At 45.2% G+C, this 19,095-nt stretch overlaps 1 protein-coding gene across 1 annotated transcript in view; it reads left to right on the top strand.

Moving 5' to 3' along the window:
• Nucleotides 1–17,141: 17,141 nt before the first annotated feature.
• DNAJC6 (DnaJ heat shock protein family (Hsp40) member C6) overlaps nucleotides 17,142–19,095 on the top strand; it is a 111,663-nt gene continuing 109,709 nt past the window's right edge. The window contains exon 1 of the mRNA XM_056532836.1: nucleotides 17,142–17,552. The gene's annotated coding sequence lies outside the window, so the exon portion shown is untranslated. The remainder of the gene's footprint in view (nucleotides 17,553–19,095) is intronic.

Below are 19,095 nucleotides of genomic sequence, written 5' to 3'. Positions count from 1 at the left end.
TGTAGGGGGCATGGTGACTGCCATGCCCCCTCCCATAGACTTGCATTGAGGGGGCGGGGTGTGACGTCACAAGGGGGCAGGGCTATGACGTCAAGAGCTCCTGGCGCCAGCTCCAGTGTTTGGAACAGTTTATTCCAAACGCTGAGCAGCGGAGTACCCCTTTAAGCCTTCCCTCACAGAAACTGAAGACTATCAGGAAGGAAATCTGATCTCTTCTCAACAAGGATCTTATATCTCTACGTGCAATAGCACGTGTATTGGGTCTCCCTTCAGCTTCCATTCAGGCCATATTTCCAGCTCCATTACATTACAGAGCCCTTCAAAGATAAAAAAAAAATCTGCATTTATGGGAAGGTTTAGGATATTCAGACGAAATACCCCTATCCTTAGAAGCAAAAGAAGAAGTCATTTGGTGACTTCATCACATTCAAGAATGGAACGGGAAAGCAATTTTCAACCCCAATCCGGATCTTATTATAGAATCCGATTCGAGTCTCATCTGTCGGGGAGCTCGTTGCGGTTCCCTTTCAACAGGGGGCAAATGGTCCCCTTTGGAATCGCAACTTCACGTCAACGTTTTAGAACTTTTGGCGGGTTTCTTTGCTTGAAGGAGCTTTGCAAAACAAGCTTCACGGATTTGTATTCTGATTCGCATGGACAATATCTCAGCAGTCCAATACATAAATCGTTTGGGAGGAACACAATCGGAAATTCTCTCCAACGTTGCCAAAGATCTTTGGCATTTTTGTCTGGACAGAGAGATAATATTAATAGCCGAATATCTTCTGGGTCTCTCCGATACTATAGCAGATTGGAATTCCCTTTTATCATTCCGATTTACAGCTATTGGAAATTGCATCCTCTAATCTTTTATCAGATCAATCTACTCTGGGGTCCTCTTCATCTAGACCTTTTTGCATCCCGACTCAATCGTCAACTCCCTCGATTTTTCAGTTGGCGTCCCAATCCAGAAGCAGCAGGGGAGGACGCTCTACTTCAAATCTGGCCCATGGAGAAGCTTAACGCTTTCCCTCCCTTTGCACTCATTCCCAGAGTCCTCCTTCAAGTATCCATTCAGAAGTCGACCATAGTTCTGAGACTTCTTTGTGGCCGACTCAATCTTGGTTCCCTCAAATACTAGGAATGTTAGCAGATTTTCCACAAATTCTCCCGAATTTCCCAAAACTTCTTCTAGACCCATTGGACAATCCTCATCCTCTCATCCTGTCCCATTAACTTCCTCTAGTTGCATGGCTGATTTCAGGTCAATTTCCATTGATTCAGAATTTTCTCTGTCTACTAGAAATATCCTTGCAGAAACCTGGGCTCCAGGTACCAGGACTACTTACCGATCAGCCTGGAAACTTTAGGCTGATTGGTACGCACGACGAAACATGGATCCCTTACATGCATCTATTTTCCAGATCTTAAAGGGCTACTCCCCTGCTCAGCGTTTGGAACAAACTGTCTGGAGCCGGCACCGGGAGCTTGTGACATCATAGCCCCGTCCCTCATGATGTCACGCCCCCTCAACGCAAGTCTATGGGAGGGGGCGTGACAGCCGTCACGCCCCCTCCCATAGACTTGCATTGAGGGGCGGGGTGTGACATCACGAGGGGGCGGAGCTATGACTTCATGAGCTCCTGGAGCCGGCTCCAGCCTTCGGAGCAGTTTGTTCCAAATGCTGAGCAGTGGAGTACCCCTTTAAACTATCTGTCAGAATCCTTTGATGCTGTTAAAGCTTATCAGACCTTGAACCTTTACCGTTCAGCCATCTCATTTTATTATGATCCCATCGACTCCATTCCTATAAGCAAACATCCCCTTATTTGCAAACTTCTTAAAGGCATACGTTTTAAACGTCCACCTTTACCTAAATACCATTCTACTTGGGATGTTAATTTACTTCTTGATTTATTTCTATCTTGGGAAGATAATGATTCTTTATCTTTAAAATTATTATCCTTCAAATGAACTACTCTCCTTTGTCTTATATCCATAAAAAGGGTTTCTGATGTTAGGGCATTGGATATCTCCCGCAGACCTTATTCTCCTCAAGGAGTTAACTTTATTATTCACAGACGTACAAAAACGAATTTACATAACGTCTTCTATCCTTCCAGGAGAAGTTATGTGTGGTTCATTGTCTCAAATGTTACGAATCAAAAACGAAATCTCTTCGAAATCCTTCTTGCTCTCAACTGCTTATTTCCTACTGTAGACCTCATTAACCCGTATCTTCACCCTCTCTAGACAGATGGATTAGGCTGCATTCACACCACGTTTTTGCAATACCGTTCCCGTATACGTTTTCAATGTGAAAACCGTACAGAACCGTAGTGAAAACCGTATGCATTGACTCTCCATTGAAAACTGTACGCCAAAAGATGCATCAGGTTGTGTCTATTTTGCATCCTGAACGGTTTTGTCAGTTTTTACCCGTACCCAAAACTGTAGCCTACCACGTTTTATGGTCCGGGCGGGTGAAAAACTGTATTAAACCAAATACGTTTTTTTTTAAACATGGGAGTCAATGGGAACCGTACAGAACTGTATGTGCGGAAGGTTCCATCCGGTTTTCACCATACAGTTTTTGACTTTGCACAGTTTTTTTTCTTGGAATTTCAATCAAACAAGTGAAACTTTATTCAAAGTGGAGTGAAAAGTTAAAAACGTATACTTTTTTTTCTTACAAAACAAATGCAACCGGACATCATTTTGCAAACCGTATACGAGTTGAAATTTGTACAAACGTTTTAATACAGTTTAGTCCGGTTTTGAGGAATCCGTTTTTCATCAAAAACCTGATACGGGAACCGTATTGCAAAAATGTGGTGTGAATGCAGCCTTAGACAAGTTATGACTCTTGCTAACATTGATGTTTCTATGTCCGGTGCACATTCTACTAGACGGGCTGTTTCTACTAAACTTATACAAACTGGAGTTTCTCTTTCGGACCTTCTGAAAGCTGCAAATTGGTCTTCAGAATCAACCTTCAAAACCTATTATTTCAGACCTAAACAACATTTCTCTATGACCGACATTTATCATTGTCTTTAGACAGTTTTTTGTGTCTACAAAAGGCGCAAAAAAGACGTAAGCAGGGTTTATTTGCACCTTTTGGTTTACACATTTCTGCTGATTTTGAGTTGCAATCCACTGATTTTGGTAATACACATGATATGGATGGGTTTTATGAACTGCACCTTTTTGTGAAAAGGCGCAAAAAAAGGCGCAAAGCCACTGAAAAGTCTCTAAAACTACACCAGCCCGGACGTAGCTTAGTTTTTTGGTGTACGTGAAGAGAGAATGCTCTGTGACCATTTCATAAATTTGGTGCTCCTAGACATCACCAGCACACAAAAAAGTTGAAGAAAAATGCTTCACTTACACCTACAATGATAAATGCTTCACTTACACCTACAATGATAAATGCTTCACTTACACCTACAATGATAAATGCTTCACTTACACCTACAATGATAAATGCTTCACTTACACCTACAATGATAAATGCTTCACTTACACCTACAATGATAAATTCCGGCCTATGTCTCTATTTTAACTAGTACATTATAGTATTGATGTATATATTGATTTAATATTTATAGCTTTAAGCTAGCATAATGCGAATGTCTCCTGTCTTGACATAAAATTGGAGATTTTCCTATCCTAGGTGATGGAAAATATCGATTTTATGAAAGACAGGAGACGAGCATCATCCCTCCCCATGACCCAGTATGGAGGAAAAAAAGGGAGAAGAAAAACACAACGGGGAGCTCCCTAGTGTAGTATTTTTAGGAAAAGAAGTGGATGATTGTCACGATTCGGCTTACGGGTTGTGGATCCGCTGTGTCAGCGAGGGATTGGCGTGGACCGTGCTAGTGGACCGGTTCTAAGAGGCTACTGGTTTTCACCAGAGCCCGCCGCAAAGCGGGATGGTCTTGCTGCGGCAGTAGCAACCAGGTCGTATCCACTAGCAACGGCTCAACCTCGCTGACTGCTGAGAAGGCGTGGGACAGAAGGACTAGGCAGAGGCAAGGTCAGACGTAGCAGAAGGTCGGGGGCAGGCGGCAAGGTTCGTAGTCAGGATGGATAGCAGAAGTTCAGGTAACACAGGCTTTGGACACACTAAACGCTTTCACTGGCACAAGGCAACAAGATCCGGCAGGGGAGTGCAGGGGCAGTGATCAGATATAGTCTGGGAGCAGGTGGGAGCCAATTAAGCTAATTGGGCCAGGCACCAATCATTGGTGCACTGGCCCTTTAAGTCTCAGAGAGCTGGCGCGCGCGCGCCCTAGAGAGCGGAGCCGCGCGCGCCAGCACATGACAGCAGGGACCGGGACGGGTAAGTGACCTGGGATGCGATTCGCGAGCGGGCGCGTCCCGCTGTGCGAATCGCATCCCCGACGGCCATGACAGTGCAGCGCTCCCGGTCAGCGGGACCGACCGGGGCGCTGCGGGGAGAGAGACGCCGTGAGCGCTCCGGGGAGGAGCGGGGACCCGGAGCGCTAGGCGTAACAATGATGCAATTGCCCACCACCAACACCCAAGGTGTCATACTGACCTTTAGTTGTTGTACCGAAAGATCAGTGTGACCTATGTCGCGTGGTCAGCGTGTATGCAAGACATGGAATTGGACAGTCTGCTGCTCTCACCCCTTGTGTTTCCGTGTTCCCGAGGGAGATGGATGATGAAGGCAATGCAAAGAGTACAAAAAAAAGGGTTTTTTTTTGTGAGCGCTCTACTGTATGTCGATGAGAATCAAATAAACGAAGACATGAGCCAGCACTTGCACAGGACTAACTTTTATTCAAAAAAGAAGTGAAAAGTAAAAAAGGACAACACATTTCGGCACACGCTCGCACCTTCTTCAGGTCCACAAATATAATATTATGTCAGCCCGCTCACAGGAATCCCAGCCAGGACGACATAATATTATATTTGTTGACCTGAAGAAGGCGCGTGTGTGCGCCAAAACGCGTTGTCCTTTCGCGTTGTCTCCTTCAAGATGGACTCCATTCCTTCCTTCACTTCATGTTTACATTTTTGAATCTTCTATGACCGGTTTGACACAGATGTCTACATCCCTAGTGCTATCATCTTCTGATACCTACCTGAATGAAACTTCAATTTGGATCCTTCCTATCAGACGATTTGAGGATATTTCTTCAGTTCTTCACATTTTAAAGTTCTTCATTTTTTCATATCGTTCTTATGTTTTATAATCATTAATGTATTTTTTTTTTCACATTATTGTTTTTATTCACATCAAAGAAAGAGGAAGTTTTATTGACTGGGTCGCATCCTCATTGGCTGACTGTTATTGTATAGCACACTTGGTTGTACACCTGTGCCTACAAAGATTTTTCTCTTCATATTTGTTGTAAAAACTTTTAATATATTGCTGCTATGCTTTTAGCAGTAAAGAAAGAAAAGCATAATGCTCGTCTCCTGTCTTTGATAAAATCTATATTTTCTGTCACCTTGGATAAGAACCCCTCACTAAGACTAGCCCCCACCCTTCAGGACAACACCATCTGATTCCTGTTTGGTCCAGAGCTCTGGCTGTACAGCCCACACCTTTCCTCCCCCTCCCCCTCCCCTCCCTGTGTGAGGAGCTTGTGAACTGTGAGAGAAGAGCATTGAAGATTCTCAGTCACAACTGATCACATAGCTGCTGTTTTCCTGTGTAGATCTAATCACTGACTTCTGCTATTCAGAGCACAGCATTATTTATTGCTGGAGGAAGGATAGTCTGAAAGAAAAGACATGTACAGTGTGTGTGAGCTGCAGTGTAGGCATGCACACCGATAGTGAAAGCAGTTGGCTGCAGCCATTACACAGAGCTGCACTGACTTCTGGGAGTTGTAGAAAGAAAACATATTTAGGATACATCAGGGGCCAAAGGAGCTGCCAAAACCACATGAATATCTACAGGGGACACAGAACAGGTATTGTGGTGGCTTCGGGGCATTTTTCTTTTATTAACTTCCCTGTAGTACCCCTTTAAGACCTTGTTCACACACTGTAAAATCAAAACAAAAAATATATAAACATAGCAGTGAAATTGTTAAAAAATGCACAGTTTTTAAAATGTATTAGTGTGTTCATGAAAAAGCCGCTGTCAGTGTAAACATTGTTCAAAGAAAAGGCCGTCGTTCCAATGTTTTATTAGCAATGTAAACAGTGATGGACGCTTTGGTATAGACTTAAATATAAAATCCTAAATGTTGCAGAATAACAAATGTTCTTCAGCGCCCTCTAGTGTTCTCATTGAGGCCTAACAGTTCATAAAGATCTCACTGTGTCTGTTATGTAATATTTTTGTTGGATATGTACAGTAAATGATGCAGAAATGTCCATTCAGTGTCCTGTCTCCTACAGAACACAGTGACCGCCGTACACTGTATATGACAAGTTATAAGATGATCGGAGGAGAATGTACAGAGTCATTTATCACAACGCAGAGAATTACTATGGAAAATGTAAGGGGGCAAAATACTGTGTGGGGCACTAAAGGGGCAACATACTGTGTGGGGCACTAAAGGGGGCAATATACTGTGTGGGGCACTAAAGGGGCAACATACTGTGTGGGGCACTAAAGGGACAATATACTGTGTGGGGTACTAAAGGGGGCACGATACTATATGGGGCACTAAAGGGCACAATATACTGTGTGGGGCACTAAAGGGGACATTTTACTGTGGGGGGCACTGAAGGGACACAATACTGTGTGGGGCCTTTAAATAAGGAATTATACTGTGTGCTCACACTAAACGGGACATTATACTGTGTGGGGGGCACTAAGGGGACAAAATACTGTGTCCCTAAAGGGGATATGGGCAAAAATATTTTTTAGAAGTGTACTCACTGCAGTGTATGCGCGCACTCCCTAATATACATTACAGGGGGAGGGGTTTGGAAGCAAAGAAAATTCAGCACAGGGTGTCACCTACCCTAAGGCCAGCCTTGTATCTCAGCAGAGATGTACCACAGTGGATCAGCTGACCCAGCAGTGCAACAACAGCAGCGTGTCAATAGCCAAAAAGCGAGAAGAATGCCTATGACACCCTGCATCATTCCATACAACAACTCGCGTGGGCCAAAGTAAGATCAATGACCCTTGGACACACGGCAGAAGGTCGTCTGGTTTGATGAGTCCCGGTTCCTGAGGAACTATACAGATGGCCCTTTCAGTGTCTGGCATATTCACAAACGGGGCAAACTTCTGTGTACGGGGCACAAAGGGGACAAGCTTTTGTGTATGGGGCACAAAGGGGGCAAACTACTGTGTATGGGGCACAAAGGGGGCAAACTACTGTGTATGGGGCACAAAGGTGGAAAACTACTCTGTGTGGGACACAAAAGGGGAAAAACTACCGTGTATGGGGCACAAACTACTGTGTATGGGGCACAAAGGTGGCAAACTACTGTGTATGGGGCACAAAGGTGGCAAACTACTCTGTGTGGGATACAAAAGGGGAAAAACTACCGTGTATGGGGCACAAACTACTGTGTATGGGGCACAAAGGGGACAAACTACTGTGTATGGGGCACAAAGGGGACAAACTACTGTGTATGGGACACAAAGGGGGAAAACTACTGTGTATGGGGCACAAAGGGGACAAACTACTGTGTATGGGGCACAAAGGGGGCAAACTACTGTGTATGGGGCACAAAGGTGGCAAACTACTGTGTATGGGGCACAAAGGGGACAAACTACTGTGTATGGGGCACAAAGGGGACAAACTACTGTGTATGGGACACAAAGGGGGAAAACTACTGTGTATGGGGCACAAAGGGGGCAAACTACTGTGTATGGGGCACAAAGGGGGAAAACTACTGTGTATGGGGCACAAAGGGGGAAAACTACTGTGTATGGGGCACAAAGGGGGAAAACTACTGTGTATGGGACACAAAGGGGGAAAACTACTGTGTATGGGGCACAAAGGGGGCAAACTACTGTGTATGGGGCACAAAGGGGGAAAACTACTGTGTATGGGGCACAAAGGGGACAAACTACTGTGTGAGGGACACAAAGGGGGAAAACTACTGTGTACGGGACACAAAGGGGGAAAACTACTGTGTATGGGACACAAAGTGGGGAAACTACTGTTTATGGGACACAAAGGGGGAAAACTACTGTGTATGGGGCACAAACTACTGTGTATGGGGCACAAAGGTGACAAACTACTGTGTGTAGGACACAAAGGGGGCAAACTACTGTGTAAGGGGCACAAAGGTGGCAAACTACTGTGTATGGGGCACGAAGTGGTAAAAATTCTGTGTGTGGGGCACAAAAATAACAAACTACTGTGTGTGGGACTCAAAGGGGGCAAACGACTGTGTTTGGGGCACAAAGGGGGCAAACTACTGTGTGTGGGACACAAAGGGGGCAAACCACTGTGTATGAGGCACAAAGGGGGCAAACTACTGTGTATGGTGCACAAAGGGGGCAAACTACTGTGTATGGGGCACAAAGGGGACAAATCACTGTGTATGAGGCACAAAGGGGGCAAACTACTGTGATTGGGGCACAAAGGGGGCAAACTACTGTGTATGGGGCACAAAGGGGGTAAATCACTATGTATGGGGCACAAAGGGGGCAAACTACTGTGTATGGGGCACAAAGGGGGCAAATCACTATGTATGGGGCACAAAGGGGGCAAACTACTGTGTGAGGGACACAAAGGGGGCAAACTATTGTGTATGAGGCACAAAGGGGGCAAACCACTGTGTATGAGGCACAAAGGGGGCAAATCACTATGTATGGGGCACAAAGAGGGTAAACTACTGTGTCTTCAAGCTGTGATCACCCAGAAAGGTGCACCAACCCGTTACTGAGTAGTTGTTCTTAGTCAAGTGATCATTCAGTGTCATACTGCCCCCTGTGGACAAAGTCAGTATAATTATTCAGGTTTTCTTGCAGCATGTTTGTGAGACGTCTATAACGACTGGGGCATTATTATAATGTATCGGTGCATTACTCCAGTTATAAATGATTTATTACTTGTTTATTCACTTCTGCTTTATTATAATATTTATGTTGATACATATGTAACATAGAAGGTAATAGACTCCGCTTACACTTCGCCTTTTGCCGCTGTCCCTATTAATAAAGAATGCTTCCATATAAATGGTGGGTGTGGGAATTACTGTGTCTAGGCCGGGACTGGTAACCAGGCTTATGACTCATGTAGGCAGCTGGCGGCTGGCAGCGGCTATCGATCAGGGGCGCTGAACCTCCTGTCTGATCCCTGTGTAATATACAATTAGCTTTGCATCACTTGTACAATGTGCGCCATTAACCCCCAGCTCCCGGCTCATTCTAATTAAAGGGGTATTCCAGGCAAAACCTTTTTTTATATTTATCAACTGGCTCCGGAAAGTTAAAAAGATTTGTAAATTACTTCTATTAAAAAATCTTAATCCTTCCAATAGTTATTAGCTTCTGAAGTTTTCTGTCTAACTGCTCAATGATGATGTCACGTCCCGGGAGCTGTGCATGATGGGAGAATATCCCCATAGGAGCTGAATAGCTCCTGGGACGTGAGTCATCAGAGAGCAGTTAGACAGAAAACATGTTTCCCTACAGAGATCTGGATCCATCTGACCAGGCCATGTTTCTCTATAGAGATCTGGATCCATCTGACCAGGCCATGTTTCTCTATAGAGATCTGGATCCATCTGACCAGGACATGTTTCTCTATAGAGATCTAGATCCATCTGACCAGGCCATGTTCCTCTATAGAGATCTGGATCCATCTGACCAGGAAATGTTTCTCTACAGAGATCTGGATCCATCTGACCAGGTCATGTTCCTCTAGAGATCTGGATCCATCTGACCAGGCCATGTTTCTCTATAGAGATCTAGATCCATCTGACCAGGAAATGTTTCTCTACAGAGATCTGGATCCATCTGACCAGGTCATGTTCCTCTAGAGATCTGGATCCATCTGACCAGGTCATGTTCCTCTATAGAGATCTGGATCCATCTGACCAGGACATGTTCCTCTATAGAGATCTTGATCCATCTGACCAGGACATGTTTCTCTATAGAGATCTGGATCCATCTGACCAGGACATGTTTCTCCACAGAGATCTGGATCCATCTGACCAGGTCATGTTTCTCCACAGAGATCTGGATCCATCTGACCAGGAAATGTTTCTCTATAGAGATCTGGATCCATCTGACCAGGCCATGTTTCTCTATAGAGATCTGGATCCATCTGACCAGGTCATGTTTCTCTATAGAGATCTGGATCCATCTGACCAGGACATGTATCTCCACAGAGATCTGGATCCATCTGACCAGGACATGTTTCTCTATAGAGATCTGGATCCATCTGACCAGGACATGTTTCTCCTCAGAGTTCTGGATCCATCTGACCAGGCCATGTTTCTCTATAGAGATCTGGATCCATCTGACCAGGCCATGTTCCTCTATAGAGATCTGGATCCATCTGACCAGGTCATGTTTCTCTATAGAGATCTGGATCCATCTGACCAGGACATGTTTCTCTATAGAGATCTGGATCCATCTGACCAGGACATGTTTCTCTATAGAGATCTGGATCCATCTCACCAGGACATGTTTCTCTATAGAGATCTGGATCCATCTCACCAGGACATGTTTCTCTATAGAGATCTGGATCCATCTGACCAGGACATGTTTCTCTATATAGATCTGGATCCATCTGACCGGGACATGTTTCTCTATATAGATCTGGATCCATCTGACCAGGACATGTTTCTCTATAGAGATCTGGATCCATCTGACCAGGACATGTTTCTCTATAGAGATCTGGATCCATCTGACCAGGTCATGTTTCTCTATAGAGATCTGGATCCATCTGACCAGGCCATGTTTCTCCACATAGTGAGAAGGCACTGGACTCTCAGGACTCCTTTTAGGAGTTCCCATCCCAATGATTTTAGGGGGACATGCTCTGTAACCATTACCACTGTGCTCCCACATATCTATCTAGAGGCGGCTCGTAATATAATATTATGGTTTAGCGTACACCACCGTTTCTCACCGATAATTGGATTCTTAGATTCTCCTCTGGAATTTAACACGTCTATTTATAACTTACATGTGAATCCTTGTAGTCACCTCCTGCAGAATGCTTACGTTTTAACTCTTTCCCTGCCAACATCCCTGCAGTAATGACTATAGAGCAGAATATTAGCACTTTGATGATACAAAGCTCAACATAGACCAGTGGTCTTCAAACTGTGGACCACCAGATGTTGCAAAACTTTAACTCCCAGCATGCTCGGACAACATTTGCAACATCTGGAGGCCCACAATTTGGAGACCACTGGCAAAGACATACGTGTGAAAATTGTATTTGCCTGCATCCGCCACTAGAGGGAGCTTACTGTATACTGTTTATGCATAGAAGTCAATGATAACACAGTATGCAGTGAGCTCCACCTAGTGGTAGCTCCATCGAAAGTTTATCAGGTATTTTGATGGCCACAGGCTGTCTGAGCATGCTGGAAGTTGTAGTTTTGCAACATCTGGAGGCCCGCTGGCATAGACATAAGTGAGAAATATGTATTTGCCAACAATAGAGGGCGCTCACTGCATACTGTTTATGCATAGAAGTTAGTGATAACATGTAGTATGATAGCAATAATAGAATGCAGTGAGCTCCCCCTAGTGGTGAGGGATTTTATCATGTAATGCAATGGCTGTGTAAACAGCAGGGAATATGGAGCTCTGCATTAGAAAAATTGACAACCAGATGTTTCTAAACTACAATCTCAAGCCAAAGGCTGTCTGAGCATGCTGAGGGTTGTAGTTCTGCAACATCTGGAGGCCTACAGTTTGGATACCACTGGCACAGTCATATTTGTAAAAATTGTATTTGCCTGCAGCCACCACTAGAGGGCGCTTACTGCATACTGTTTTTGCATAAAATTTTTGACAACACAGTCTGCAGTGAGCTCCCCCTAGTGGTGGCTCCATCAGAAGTTTATCATATATACTGATTGGGTTAAGATTTATAAATAGAAGTAGTTTACAAATCTGTAGAACTTTCTGGTACCAGTTGATTCAAAAACATTTTCTTCCTCCGGAGTAACCCTTTAATGTCATCTAGACAACCGGTACCCTGCTCTGTACAGGTGAAGGGGGAGATTTATCAAAACCTGTGTAGAGGAAGAGTGGTGCAGTTGCCCATAGCAACCAATCAGATCACTTCTTTCATTTTCCCAGGCTTTTTTGAAAGTGAAAGCAGCGATCTGATTGGTTGCTATGGGCAACTGCACCGCTCTTCCTCTACACAGGTTTTGATATATCTCCCCGATGACTTCTGAGAATCCAAAGATTCTTTTTGTTTACTTTTCCCATAAGGCTTTTCCCTAATGGGACGTCCCTCAAGGAGTTTTTGGGGAACTACAGTCATGGCCGTAAATGTTGGCACCCCTGAAATTTTTCAAGAAAATGAAGTATTTCTCACAGAAAAGGATTGCAGTAACACATGTTTTGCTATACACATATTTATTCCCTTTGTGTGTATTGGAACTAAACCAAAAAAGGGAGGGAAAAAAAGCAAATTGGGAATAATGTCACCAAACTCCAAAAATGGGCTGGACAAAATTATTGGCACCATTTCAAGATTGTGGAAAAATAAGATTGTTTCAAGCATGTGATGCTCCTTTATACTCACCTGGGGCAAGTAACAGGTGTGGGCAATATAAAAATCACACCTGAAAAACAGATAAAAAGGAGAGAAGTTCACTTAGTCTTTGCATTGTATGTCTGTGCGTGCCACGCTAAGCATGGACAACAAAAAGAGGAAAAGAGAACGGTCTGAGGATTTGAGAACCAAAATTGTGGAAAAATATCAACAATATCAAGATTACAAGTCCATCTCCAGAGATCTAGATTTGCCTTGGTCCACAGTGCGCAACATTATCAAGAAATTTGCAACCCATGGCACTGTAGATAATCTCCCTGGGTGTGGAAGGAAGAGAAAAATTGATAAAAGGTGTCGACGCAGGATAGTCCGGATAGTGGATAAGCAGCCCCAAACAAGTTCCAAAGATATTCAAGCTGTCCTGCAGGCTCAGGGAGCATCAGTGTCAGCGCGAACTATCCGTGGACATTTAAATGAAATGAAACACTATGGAGGAGACCCAGGAGGACCCCACTATGGAGGAGACCCAGGAGGACCCCACTATGGAGGAGACCCAGGAGGACCCCACTATGAAGGAGACCCAGGAGGACCCCACTATGGAGGAGACCCAGGAGGACCCCACTATGGAGGAGATCCAGGAGGACCCCACTATGGAGGAGACCCAGGAGGACCCCACTATGGAGGAGACCCAGGAGGACCCCACTATGAAGGAGACCCAGGAGGACCCCACTATGGAGGAGACCCAGGAGGACCCCACTGCTGACACAGTGACCTAAAAAAACAAGACTACATTTTGCTAAAATGAACTTGAGTAACCAAAATCCTTCTGGGAAAACGTCTTGTGGACAGATGAGACCAAGATAGAGCTTTTTGGTAAAGCCCATCATTCTACTGTTTACCGAAAACGGAATGAGGCCTACAAAGAAAATAGCACAGTACCTACAGTGAAATATGGTGGAGGTCAGTGATGTTTGGGGTTGTTTTGCTGCCTCTGGCACTGGGGGCCTTGAATGTGTACAAGACATCATGAAATCTGAGGGTTACCAATAGATTTTGGGTCGCACTGTACAGCCTAGTGTCAGAAAGCTGGGTTTGTGTCTGAGATCTTGGATCTTCCAGCAGGACAATGACCCCAAACATACGTCAAAAAGCCCCCAGAAATGGATGACAACAAAGCGCTGGAGAGTTCTGAAGTGTCAGCAATGAGTCCAGATCTAAATCCCATTGATCACCTGTGGAGAGATCTTAAAATTGCTGTTGGGAAAAGGCGCCTTCCAATAAGAGACCGGGAGCAGTTTGTAAAGGAAGAGTGGTCCAACACACCGGCTGAGAGGTGTAAGAAGCTTATTGATAGTTATAGGAAGGCACTGATTTCACTTATTTTTTTTCAAATGGTGTGCAACCAAATATTAAGTTAAAGGAAAACTGGCGGTACTGGCTGGTAGTGCGGGGGACGCTGATCAGTTAGATCCTTACAGTGCCCGGATCCGCGACGCCGTTCGGATGTAATCTTCTATTTTCGGTATATGCAAATGAGGTGCTAACTGCCACCGGCCTGGCTAACTGGCACTCTGACGTCAGTGCCGCCTGCTGCAGCGCTATCCAGCTCATCAATATTCCTCCCCTCCCTCTTCATGACAAAGCAGGGAGAAGAGGGAGGGGAGGAATATTGATGAGCTGGGCGGAGCTGCAGCAGGCGGCACTGACGTCAGAGTGCCAGTTAGCCAGGCCGGGGGCAGTTAGCACCTCATTTGCATATACCGAAAATAGAAGATTATAGGCACGGTAAGGATCAAGCTGATCAGCGTCCCCCGCACTACCAGCCAGTACCGTTGGTTAGTGCGGTGGGGGGAAAGCTTACAGTTTTCCTTTAAGGGTGGCAATAATTTTGTCCAGCCCATTTTTAGAGTCCGGTGTAACATTATGTCCGATTTGCTTTTTTTCCTCCCTTTTTTGTTTAGTGTATAGCAAAACATGTATTACTGAAATCCTTTTCTGTGAAAAAATACTTAATTTTCTTTCATTTCAGGGGTGCCAACATTTATGGCCATGACTGTATGTGTGTGCCATCAGGTTCCTCACCCACTACAACAATCAGTCGCTTTGGCCTTGGCAGACACTTGGGTGTCCACACAGGTCGAAACCGGGAGGAAGTTAAAGGGGTACTCCACTGGCCAGCGTACATTAAGTTCCAAATGCTGTGTTTGCACTGCCCCCTTGTGACGTCACCCCCCCTCAATGTAAGCCTATTGGAGGGGGCGTGGCAAGGCTGACCCCCGCAGCGCACACAAAGCAGAATATTTGCGGAACGTCTGCCCAGTAAACACAAGCGGGCATTCCACAAATAGCGGGCACCAGCAGAACATGCCGGTGCTAGGACCACTCAGTAATGTGCTGTCTCTATACACAGCAATGCATTTCTGAGTAGATTCCACTGAAACCAATGACATGTCAGTTCTTTCTGCGGAGGCCAGAATTGGGATTTCACCGACAGATGTTTCCACCGCGTGCATGTGTGGTGTCCCAGTACCGTAGTGCATCACATTGCTTCAGGTGCCTGCACTAGGCTCTGCTGCTCAGGTGACGCTTTAATATTCATTATGGTCTTTGTTAATTTATATTGTGTTGCACTGTATCATTAAGAAATGTACAGGATATCTGTAAGGATGTATGATTCAGAGTACCCATGTGATCCTGATTGCCCAATGGGAGGCCTCCTAGCTAGGCCATATATAGTGTAGGGGGAGGAGTTGTCTAGTCTAGTCTTAGCCCAGTCTGAGTCTAATTGGGGAGTGCAGAGTTCAATGTGAGCCGCAGTGTGGAGAAGAGACAGCAGGAGTGTGGGGTGATTCAAGGGAAGCCTAAAGTAAATCTTCAAGCAAGTGACTGCGCCATTCTGCAAGTGTTCCCCACCCCGGAAGAGCCGGTGAGTCGACCGGCCACACAGTGATAGTTCATACCCTGATGGTGTAGCGTCTACAGGGCTCCCAAGGGATACTCTGCATCTCCTCTACTCTAATCTGCACTGTGAGGATTGTAACATCTACTCCTGCCTCAGTTATCTCTAACCTGGCATCGGTGCATTTATTATCCCGCGCCTGGCCCATTGAGAAGCTGTCCTATCCTCGGACCGTGTAGGTTAACGGTGCCCTGCCGTCACAAATATATCTGAACACCCTGCACACAGTCCCTCCCCTAATTGGGCGCCACACATGGTGCAGCAGAACCCTATTAGACAGAATTTCTGAGCAGAATTCTTCTACCAGATTCCGCTTGGAAGTTCCATTGTATGAACATGGCCTTAGACTCCAAGACTCTGTCTGTAGTAGGTGCTGCCGAAATTCCTCAATGCTGGGACCGTACAGACCTGCGCCATCACCATTGACAGCAATGCAGTACGTGCGGATCTCTGCTGGACACTTTAATTCTTTCAACTGGTCCGAAATCCAGAATTTCCGTGGTGGATGTATATAATCTCATTAAATTCCACAGAATGAATGTGTCAACGGAAAAGCCCATTCGCACCAATGTCAGATTCGTGCAGCGGAATCTCCGAGCAGAGTTCTGCTTAGAAATTCTGCAGTGTGAACAAAGCCTTAGGGCTCATTCACACTGCGGAATCTCCACCCAGTAATATTCCGGGGGCAAAGATTCTGTCTGGAGCTGGCACCAGCAGAACAAGCTGGTACTGGTGGTGAAATGTTACGTCTTAATAGACGGCAATACATTTCAGAGCGGAATTTTCTTTTGGCGGAGTCTGGGATCCGGAATTTATTACAGATTTAGGGTACATTCAGATGAGCAGATCCACAGCGTATTTTACGCTGCGGATACACTGCTGAAGGACCCTTACAGGGTGCCTTTAGATGTGCCTGCTCGGAGTGGCACTACGCCGCAACGAGCAGACACACTGCTTCGATGTGTGAGTCGCCCGCGCATGCGCAGTGTACTTGCACACATCGCGGCCACTCTCCATGCTCCCTGAGCTAGGCCGAGAGCAGCTGCGATGCGCGAGTATACTGTGCATACGCGCGGCGACTCGCACATCACAGTGTTTCTGCTCGTAGCGGCATATTGCCACTCTGAGCAGGCACAACTAAAGGCATCCTGTAGCGGTCCTTCGGTGGCAGATCCGCAGAGTAAAATATGCTGTGGATCCGCTCGTCTGAACGTACCCTTCCGTTACACATCCACAAGTCTCCCGTGGGATTCTGCTGCACCATTCACACTACGGAATTTCCGTAGGAAATTCCGTAGTGTGAATGGTGCAGCAGAATCCCATTGGGAACCCTGGCCGGCTTCCGCTCGGAAAATCCGTAGTGTGAATGAGCCCTTACTGTATACAGGTGTCAGTGAGCCTGTGCTCTGACGCTGAACCTCCTGATAGGCTTACATACGAGAACCAGCTTTGCTTCCCTCCCCGGTCTTAGGTGGAATTCGCCTTCCATGCGGACACAGCTCGGGATTCCTCCATCTCCTTTTGTCCCAGCCGAGTCCATTCAATCCCATCTATTACAACGTCCGGGGGGGGCCTTTTGTTTTTAGCACAATGAAGGGGATTTGACTGACGGCACAACTCGGGTATAGATCTACGGATTTCTCCCGGTAAGGAGCCGGGACCTGGATGAATCCATGTCGTGTTTTACAACGTGTTTCGCTGACAAGTCGCTAAGCCTCCCCTTAAATCCCTCCAGTCCAACCACAGCACAAAACGCAATCCTTCGCACTAGTCACACATCAGTAGCCCAGCAGTTCCATGGACATAGCACTCCGGTGACCTTTGACTGCCTGTGAATGACAAATCACGACTCGGCGTTCCCTGAAGAAGAAGAAGGAGACAGGAGCCTCTTATCCTCTGCATTGGAAAAAAACAAAACATGAAAGAATCTGAAACGCAAGGTGAGTGCACGTCCCTTATATACAGATCCCCGGGAATACACGGCAATGGGCATAGACTTATCTGGGAAAGGATATGTGCTGCAGATGGAGGGTGATGGAGGCGAAGGGTCTGAACAGTGTAAAGGATGTGGATAGGCTGTATATAGAAACAGTGTAGCAAATAATATACAATAACACAATGATACAATAACCAACATAACTAGAAACAGTGTAACGATTAAGAAACAATAATATAATGCTACAATTTGTAACAGTGTAGCAAATAATACACCATAATACAATAACCAACATAAATAGAAACAGTGTAACAATTAATAAACAATAATATAATGCTACAATTTGTAACAGTGTAGCAAATAATACACAATAACACAATGATACAATAACCAACATAACTAGAAACAGTGTAACAATTAATAAACAATAATATAATGCTACAATTTGTAACAGTGTAGCAAATAATACACAATAACACAATGATACAATAACCAACATAAGTAGAAACAGTGTGACGATTAAGAAACAATAATATAATGCTACAATTTGTAACAGTGTAGCAAATAATACACCACAATACAATAACCAACATAAATAGAAACAGTGTAACAATTAATAAACAATAATATAATGCTACAATTTGTAACAGTGTAGCAAATAATACACAATAACACAATGATGCAATAACCAACATAAGTAGAAACAGTGTAACAATTAATAAACAATAATACAATGATACAATCCCTAACCGTGTAGCAAATAATACACATTAATACAATAAAAAAATGACCAACATTCCGTCACAGTCACTTCTGGCTACAGTGTTGGCTTTTTAAACATGGAGGGGGATGGGAAAAATGGGGGGGGGGGGGGGGGATGGAGTTCTTAGAAAACAGAATAAAATAAAATAAATAGGAATGCCGCAAAAAATAGTGAGGAATCATCTGTGTATGTGTGTGTGTAGGACAATCACAGTGAGGCTCTCCAGCAGTGAAGGAGTTAATGCATTAAGATGCTTTTCCCCGGATTCTGCAGAACGGACTCCATCTTCCTCGCTGTCGCTGAGGACATGGACGTCATTTCCCTAGGGCTGCAGGGGGTTGTACAGTGTGGCGGTATTTTATTCTATGTGTGTTTTTTTTTTTCTACGTCATCACGTTGCATTGTGTAGAGCAGTGTTTCCCAACCAGTGTGCCTCCAGCTGTTGCAGAACAACAACTCCCAGCATGCCCGGATACCCTTGTGAGCATATAGGCTTGCTCACACTGGAGAGATTTTAGCCCTGCATGACCTGCACAGTGACCGTCCTATTTCTCATAGCGGTGTTTCCCAACCAGTGTGCCTCCAGCTGTTGCAAAACTACAACTCCTAGAATGCCTGGCCAAGCACGGTGACTCCAGCTGTTGCAAAACTACAACACCCAGCATGCCTGGACAGCCGTTGGCTGTCCAGGCATGCTGGGAGTTGTAGTTTTGCAACAGCTGGAGGTACACTGGTTGGGAAACACTGTTGTAGAGGCTTGTATTATACTCTGTTCACATCTGGC

Source organism: Hyla sarda, chromosome 7 (genome assembly GCF_029499605.1).
Source record: "Hyla sarda isolate aHylSar1 chromosome 7, aHylSar1.hap1, whole genome shotgun sequence".
Lineage (NCBI taxonomy): Eukaryota > Metazoa > Chordata > Amphibia > Anura > Hylidae > Hyla > Hyla sarda.
This window is presented reverse-complemented; position numbering and strand designations above follow the sequence as displayed.